At 35.9% G+C, this 8,479-nt stretch overlaps 1 protein-coding gene across 4 annotated transcripts in view; it reads right to left on the minus strand.

Annotated features, from left to right (window-relative positions):
- LOC121324131 (rho GTPase-activating protein 12-like) overlaps window positions 1-5,337 on the minus strand; it is a 54,339-nt gene extending 49,002 nt beyond the window's left edge. For 3 of the 4 annotated variants that reach the window (XM_041265630.1, XM_041265629.1, XM_041265628.1), the window contains exon 1: window positions 5,090-5,337. The gene's annotated coding sequence lies outside the window, so the exon portion shown is untranslated. The remainder of the gene's footprint in view (window positions 1-5,089) is intronic. The other variant, XM_041265631.1, reaches the window with a different exon arrangement.
- Between the last annotated feature and the right edge of the window lie 3,142 nt (window positions 5,338-8,479).

An 8,479-nucleotide genomic window follows, 5' to 3' on the forward strand; every position in this document is an offset into this window, starting at 1 on the left:
TTAGTTACAGCTTAGTTAAAATATTTGTACAACCAAACCACTACGCAAACCATTAAATATACCTGAATGAATTAGTAATGTACTTAAAGTTTTTAACTAGTAACCCCAAAAGTCCTGATTTAAATTTAACAAAGGTATGCAGGACTGAAGGTGAATCATTTTTCTACTCCTGTAATAACTTGCAGTTTTGTTTTGAGTGTTGAAGTTGCCTAACCCAACAACTAAAGTCAGGTCTCAATGTGCAGCACTAAATAGTTTACTATGGCATCCTAATACCACGTATCCATCTGCCACTGGAACCAATTTCAGAGCGAAATATACAGAATGCATTGGACACTAGAAGCCGGTGTGAAACCCGAAACCTCAGAAGAGAAAGCAGCAGACAGTTGTTTTTAATTACTGGAAATATTGGCAGCAGTGAAGGAATTCATGAATAGGAATTCTACATATTTGAACTTCATGTAACACCTGCTTTTAGACTGGATTGTTGACTTTAAATTCATATTGTAATGCATATGATCTTGGCTTCTACATGCTGTATTTGCCCTTATCTTCAGCCAGGGACCACACTTCTATTTGGAGGCAGACTCGTCGGCTTGTGAAACGAAGAGAGTTAAGCGCATTTACACAGAAAACACACAAGTTGTAATTGAAAACATGCAAATGGTTAACCTTGTGTGTTTTAAAGTGCCCTGAGCTGCAGTGACAGCACATTTTAACTGAATGTGTGTACGGGTGTTTGTTTAATCTGTCTATCAAATTGTGCAAACATTATTTTCATCCAATATTATTAAATATAAATGTATCAGGCCAATTTTAATAACAAAGTCTTGAATGTTAATACTGCCACAATTGATTTTTATTGTATAGTAATTCAAATGTCATTTTCTTTGTTTTTTTACTTAACTTTCCCTTAACTTTGTATGATGCTGTTATTTCTATGAATACACTTTGGCCTGGGTTATACTGTCTATGTATAATGCAGGCAACTAGAAGGGCAGCTCATGAACTAAACACAGACTAATACAATTCTGCCAACGTCAGAGTTAACAAAAAAAAAACAAAGCTTTAAAACAGGCAGGCCTGTTTTGGTCACTACTGTTCAATCTTAAATGTGGGTCTGAAACCACAAATACAAGTGCTGTTCTCTATGGTAGTTTAAAGCAGGAATCCTTAATCTCATCCGTTAACTTCTAAAAATGGAAGCAAATCTAATCAAGTTCAGCTGTTAAGAGTGGAAGCAGTGGTTCTATTTGCAGATGTGTTTTTTGGGTAAACCTGTTTTTTAAGGTAGCCTGAGTTCAGAAGTTGTTCTTATACACAGCAGTAAACTGTCCTGATTTTATAAAATACATGTTAGTACTAGTACCTCTACAGAAGAACACCTTTCTGTGCTTATTTTGACAGGTCGCCGTAGAACTCCTGATAAAGTCCACTCTGCTTCTTGACATTAAGTGTTTTTTTCGTAGCTATATTAAAAGGGTTTGCCTGTATATTTTCATTTTTCCCTTCATAAACTAATTTTGAAAATGTTAGCTTTATGGTTCTTTCTTGTAAAACATTATCGGTACAAACACCGAAAATGGCAATAAAGGAAAACAAACACTGTTTTCACCTTCTGATTTGATTGTTTTCACATTTGTTTTTTTGTGCCCCCCCCCTCCTCTTTTTATAGTGACAGTGGCCAGAAATCTTCAAGAAGGGAGAAAGCGTGTGCACCTGTAGTTACAACTACCTTAGGAAATGTAAACAAACTGGTGTGTCAGCAAGTTTTCTGATTGGCTACATTACAGACGAAATTAGGAAATCATTCACACAGGAATCATAATGTAAATTTAAACATGGTTTTAGGACACTGCAGCTTTAAATAATTAGTTCACGTTTTGTGTTGTAAACATACACCCACAACAGGACCTGAAACGCAGACTGAAACAGGAAACTTGCCTTCCCCAAAACCTCATCTGCACCTCAGAAGCATGCATTTCACCATATATGGAACGATATTATCAAGAGTGCACTGAACTATATCTGCAGATTTTTCAACCGTTTACAAAGGCAACACAATGGCATGTACCACTGTCCTGATGATGTAATTGTCTAGAACATAGCCATTTCTTTGCTATTGCAGGAGCAACCATTGTAGGTTATATTTAAGGAATTTAAAAACTGTTTTAATGTTATTCTGTTGAAATTCAGACCAAGATGTTTGGATTTTATTATTTGTGAACCTGCTCCACAGTGCAGCCTGAAAAAGGTTCTTATGTAGTCTGTTAACCTCACATTCAATTAACCTTTGAGGTTGTATGCTCACAGTGGGTACATCATAACCCTGCATCCAATACAATAAACATGACATTTCCTGTCATTATGGTTTTGTATTCGGGGAAGAAAGCAACACAGATTTAGAATTGAGGGCGAGTGTTAAAGTCCCCCCATTAACGAAGAGAACTGGCGTGTCTCACTTTTTTATTACTGTAATTCTTACATAAAGATTTACTAGGCGCTACACAATACAAACAAAATACAAAGCATTGCAACCATTTCAAATACAAAATAATTCATGAAATAGAATCGAAATAGAAACCCTCAAGACAGTGCTGAACAGAACTGAAAAGGTTAGTTTTGGTAGGTGCATTTATTTATATAAAATGTTTTTAGTTTGAATTTAAAATGGTGTGTATATTTTGTGGAAAAGTGTTCCAAATTTTTTAACAATGAAAAAAAAGCAATTTTGACTATATAAAACAACAAAGATTTCCCTCATAAAAGCTTACCATAAGCTAAACAAAGAGTAATAAAGCATAGTACAAGCATGGTAAAGAAAAGGTTAGCATTGTATCAGTGAGTTATGGTAAAGCATAATAATAAACATAACAAAGCAGGGTAAACTATGGTAAATGCATAGACTAAGCACTGGAAAATCTGTGCTTATGGTAAAATGGTAAAACTGCAGAAATACCAGCAAAAATACAGCGAAAATCATTTATAAGAGTAGAATGGCAAAAAAAAAAAAAAAATCTTTAATAGAGGTTTATACATAAAACCTGCAACATCCTCTCAAGTCTAATGGAGTAGCATGTTATTGAACAATATTTACAAAATGAAATTAAAACAAAAAACAACTAGAATTCAGTACACCAATGAAGGCGCTAGCACTAGCCCAAATACTTGTCTCTTAGTAAACAAAGCTTGGTGAAACAGGAAAGCATAGTTAAAAGCACAGGTATGTATAGTCACGGTAAACTGTACCGCGCATTGACTCTGAGATGTGTGTCATCATCTGAGGCTGTATTGGGAATGCGTTGCTGTGTTGCTGCAGTAAATGTGTGTGACACGGAGCAAATCAAAGCTGGACCCTATATTGATTTTCTTTTACCAAGCTAACTTAATTCACAGTAATATCCCAAAAGAGCATGCAAAAGGTAAATAACGGAAAGATTGCCTCTAGAGACAATTAATGAGTATCACAATATTTTTTTGCTGTTTACTAGAGATACAACTGTTTTATTTAGCTAGTGGAAGTAAAGACAGAGTGTAAACCCAAGTAGTGTAAACTCAAGCTGACACCAGGTTGAACTGTCGACACAAGCAACTTTGGAAATGCAAGAACAATAAAGGGTGGCTAATTCTATTCAGTTTTTGTAAATAAGGAAACCTATTTCCTTCAGCCTGTGATATCCTCGTGTCTCAGAGACCGGATATTCATTAAAGGACAGGCTGCATTAGCAGCACTACCTTCAGACCTCCTAAATGGTCACAGTTCTTATTGTTTCAAAACTAGCCTGTAGAGCATTAAGCTGATGGTGATGACGGAACTATTTAGGGTTCTGAACGGTTCTCATTGCTGTAACCTAAACATTGTTCTGTTTGTTTGTTCTTTTTTTTTTTTTTTTTTTACTTTTTGTGCTTTGACCTGATCTACTCTTGAATTCCAGTTGCCAGACAAAGACATGTGTAGCACAGTCTAGATCAATGTCTTTATAGTAGTAAGAGCCAGTGCCATCTAGTGTACAGCTAGTGCATATTGCCAACAATACGAGAGAAACTTGCTCTACTGTAGCTGTTTACTAAATGGCACTGGCTACAACACAGTACCGTTGGCTGATCTAGCCTGTGTTACCTACTGTATATCTATCAACTACAATTGAAGAGCAACTTCCAGACTACTGTTCAAAGCACCTACCACATATCAGAAAGGTTTCAAAATAAATATCATATTTGGGTAAAGAATCACCCATCTTACATTAGAAAAGGTAAGAAAGATATCTAAACTGTTGCTACACACATTGTATTCAAATTGACTGTCCCTAGACGCTGTTATTAATTTGGTTTAATTGTAGTTAATGACATTTTAATACAGAAATACCTCTATGGAAATTAGCTTGAGTATAAATAATTATTACAATTTATAATACATGGCCCCAATAACATACTGCGAAATTAAAATTTCTTGCTATCGGTGTCAATTCAATCAGGAGAAGCTCTATATTAAATCACATTGGACAATGTTTACTTGAATCCAGTGCATAGATACCACAACATACATGTAAAAGCTCTCTAAATGAAGGCAGCCCAGTGAGTAAAAGAAATAGCAAAAAATACTATGTACAATATCACTTGGTCAACTTTCAACAATGTGAAGTTTACCTCCTGTATCTGTTAGGTACACCATGGTAAAAGCATAGCGAAGTGTGGTAAAGCTTAGTAAAATCATAATAAACCATGGTAAAACACAGGCAAGAGTGCACTGTAAACTTCTATATGGATACAAACTGTATATATATATATATATATATATATATATATATATATATATATATATATATATATATATATATTATATTTCCTCCTACAAAAATAACAAAAATACTAAGTACATTTGATATACATAAGGAAAACTTGGATTTTTTTTTAGAAATACAAACAGTACTTATAGTACATTTCAAAGAAACCTGTTTTAACACCGTTTGGAAGTTGGCTTGAGTACACTTTCCAAGGAAACAATTTGAAAAATTCACCTACATACAGTGCCCTACTTAAACATTCAGGCAGGCACTGGAAATATTGAAAGAATGAAGGCGATAGTTACCTTACGATAGGAGGCTGCAGGCTCATGTTATTCCTTCTAGTAAACATCCATTCTCTTGACGTGAAGAAGTGGTTTTGTACTTTCTTAGGTATATTTTCTCTTTTATTTGGCTTGCATTGCTTGGGAGTTGGAAACTTGAAAGCTGTCTATCTCTGTGTGTTCTGTGTGCACGCCGGTCTCAACTTGCCTGCTTCTGTCTCTCTCTCATTTCCTGTTGAACAATATTGAGAGCAAGTTCACAGAACTGAGATTCAAGACTGACTTCCTTGCACAGCACAAAGACAAGCAGGTTATAAGAGTCAATACAGCCATGTGTTACCAAAACAAAGTACCTGGGAGGCTGAATGAAAAGCACACCATTTGCAGAAGATCTTTATCATTCTGGGGCATCCCTCTTTTTAGATGATATTTCATAAGGATTTACTGTGCTGGTATACCACAGCATGGCAGTGTGTTATCAGCCACATTCCTTTTACTGTCTGTCTTCAGCTTGAAATCTGCTAACATGCTACACTAGTCAGTGTGCTGCTGATGTGTTGGTCATGACAGATACAGTAGTGATATCTTCATAATACCAGTGTATTAGAACCCATAAGCAGACCACACTATTACCAGCAATAGCAACACATTGGATTTGGTACACATTTTGTACAGTAGTCCTGGTATGGTAACATGGCAAGGATCATTCTAGCCAAAGCATTTCCCTTATAAAAGTTTACTATCGTAAGTGTAATAACGCAAGATAAAGCATAGGTAAGCATTGTACAGGCCAGAGGCATGGTAAATCATCTTAATAAACATTACAAACCATGGTAAACTATAGTAAATTTACTGTGGTAAATTTTTTAAAGGGTTGTTTCTACCATAAACTTTAATTCAGGTCTTAAGCAGGTTAATTATAAAACCTGAACTGGAATAATGAGGATTGGCTCTCCCCTGCTCCAATAGGTAAGCAGTGTTTATTTGTGTATACCATTGGGGTACAACTGTTGTAACCGTTATACCATCGGCTCATTGAATTGCAGCAGTTCTTGTGCTGCCATCGCCCCTTAGTACAGAATCGTTGCCATTGAATACCGGTGGTGTTTGTGAGGCCATGTTCCAATACTGGAGTGTTCTTTTCCATTCCATATCTACACTGTGGGGTCAGGAGACATTGAACAACAAAGCACTGAGGAAGTGCAAATGTGTCAGTCCCATGACTCACACCGAATGGTAGTACTCTATGCCAGTCCTTTTTATTTGTGTGTACACAAGTGAGACCTGAAGGCAGAGTCTGGTTTTAGGATTCTGGGCGTTGTTGGGTGTTACTCTTGTGTCATGAATTCCTTTGTTTATATTCTGAAAACAGAAAACTTGAGCTAAAACCTACAGAATTGTTTTAAAAGGAGAAGAAATTATATATATATATATATATATATATATATATATATATATATATATATATATATATATGATATATACTTAACAATGATGTGTATGTTAAGAAAAAAAAAGTAAGGTAATGCAATATTCCAGATCACTTTGTATCACTTATAAAATAAATCTGTTTACACCTTCTGTATTCACAAACACAGTAGTGGTTACCACAGTGATCAGCAGTCTCAAAGCACACTGCTAGTTTCAGTTTTTCCCTGTCTAACAATACAGTTTGATTCCATTTCCTGTATTTCCCTCTTTGTGATTAGATAGCATAAGATGGATGCAGTTCTGGTTGAGACACCACTTCCGAGAAGAAATTTGGTATATATTTGGAACATAAAATTATGGCTTCAGTGACATAAAAAAATTTGACTGCCTTGTGATAATGTGAATCTAAAACAGTTTGTTGTTACGAAAGTCTGCAGATGAATATCTTACCTGAATAGGATCCTAGTTATTTACAATTAAAATACTAAGTGGTGAATTGTGACATACTGGTCTATACACAACACCTTAAAAGAAAATAACAGTTCATTTAGATAAATACATTTAAGTTTCCTTTATTCTGTGCAAATAAATCTATGTCATTCCTTCATAATGTAATATAATATAATTCTTCAGAAAAGCTGCAATAATAGGAACAGATTAAATTAAATCATGTGAAGTTAGTAGCAGGCTATTATTATAAGTGTTTACAGCAGGAAACTTGAAATATAATAGCAACTGCTGGTTGTTGACCACCACGTGTGCTTGATGTGGTATATATTGTCACAAACACAGATTTGAAAAGCTGATGAACAGGTTTGATTGGAAACCAGCTTCTTCCCTACACAGATGTTGGTCTAGCACTCTTGGGATTTGGGCTGGTATCAATGGGAACCTGTATTTATACAGAGTCATTTCCGATTTAGCAAAAACAGCAAACACACATCAGACACCTGTGGAAACATTTGTATGCTACGTATGGCACTGTTGTGGATTGCTTTTGATTAAAATGTTCAGACACCACTGCTTAAAACAACACACACAGGGCTAGATTATCAAAGCCATGTACTCCAAATCATCCTTAGTGCAACATGACTTTTTCAAAATGGAAAAAACACCAATGAAATGTCTAAAACCAATATAAAAACAACTTAATACTTCATTCGAGCCCCTCGATTAAATTTCTTCTTTATTTCTGGTTTGATAACTTTATTGGGTGTATTTCTCCTTTCTGAAAAAAAAAATGACAATTGGAGCAAATAACTTTGCAAATTTATCTCACAGACATGCCATGCCTCTAGCCTGAATGACACCATGGAACAAGGTAATACAACAGCCTTGTGTTGACTGCATCCATCACTAAGAATTCTGTATTTAGCAACTATTTTAGTTATAGGGTATTGTGACATAGTGGCTGAGTGGGAACAGGTGCAGGAGTGATGCAGTGTGGTAATTAAACAGACAGAGCCTTGTAATCCAGTTTGGAACCAGTGAACTTTATTTTATATTCCAGGTCTGGTGACCTAAACAATAATCCCCCAGCAATACACGACAATGTGTACTACACGGGGTAAACATTAACGGGATTGCAGTCCCAACTAATAAACACGATATCTGTCCCACAATAATACAAACACAGTCACCAGTCCTGGGTGCGTGCAGTAGTGCTCGTGGTGGGTGATGCAGTTTGTGACTGTTGATGACGTACTGTTACGGCTTAGCGCTGGCCCTTGGCGACAGCGGCAGAACTGTGTTAGCTGTCTGGTGATGTGCAAGACAAGACAAAACAAACAAAACACTTTTTTTTTTATTATTTTTGGAACAGGGTGTCTCACAGTCCTCAGTTTATTTACAAAACCAGTGTGAAGGAACAAATTCTTCGTCTCCTTTTATGCTGTCACACATGACCCCTTGGTAAACGAGTGCAATCTGCGGCTGCCACGTTGTTTCCCTTCCGGGTCAATGCGTTATTGTAACAGAGTC

Source organism: Polyodon spathula, chromosome 12, assembly GCF_017654505.1.
Source record: "Polyodon spathula isolate WHYD16114869_AA chromosome 12, ASM1765450v1, whole genome shotgun sequence".
Classification (NCBI taxonomy): Eukaryota; Metazoa; Chordata; class Actinopteri; order Acipenseriformes; family Polyodontidae; genus Polyodon; species Polyodon spathula.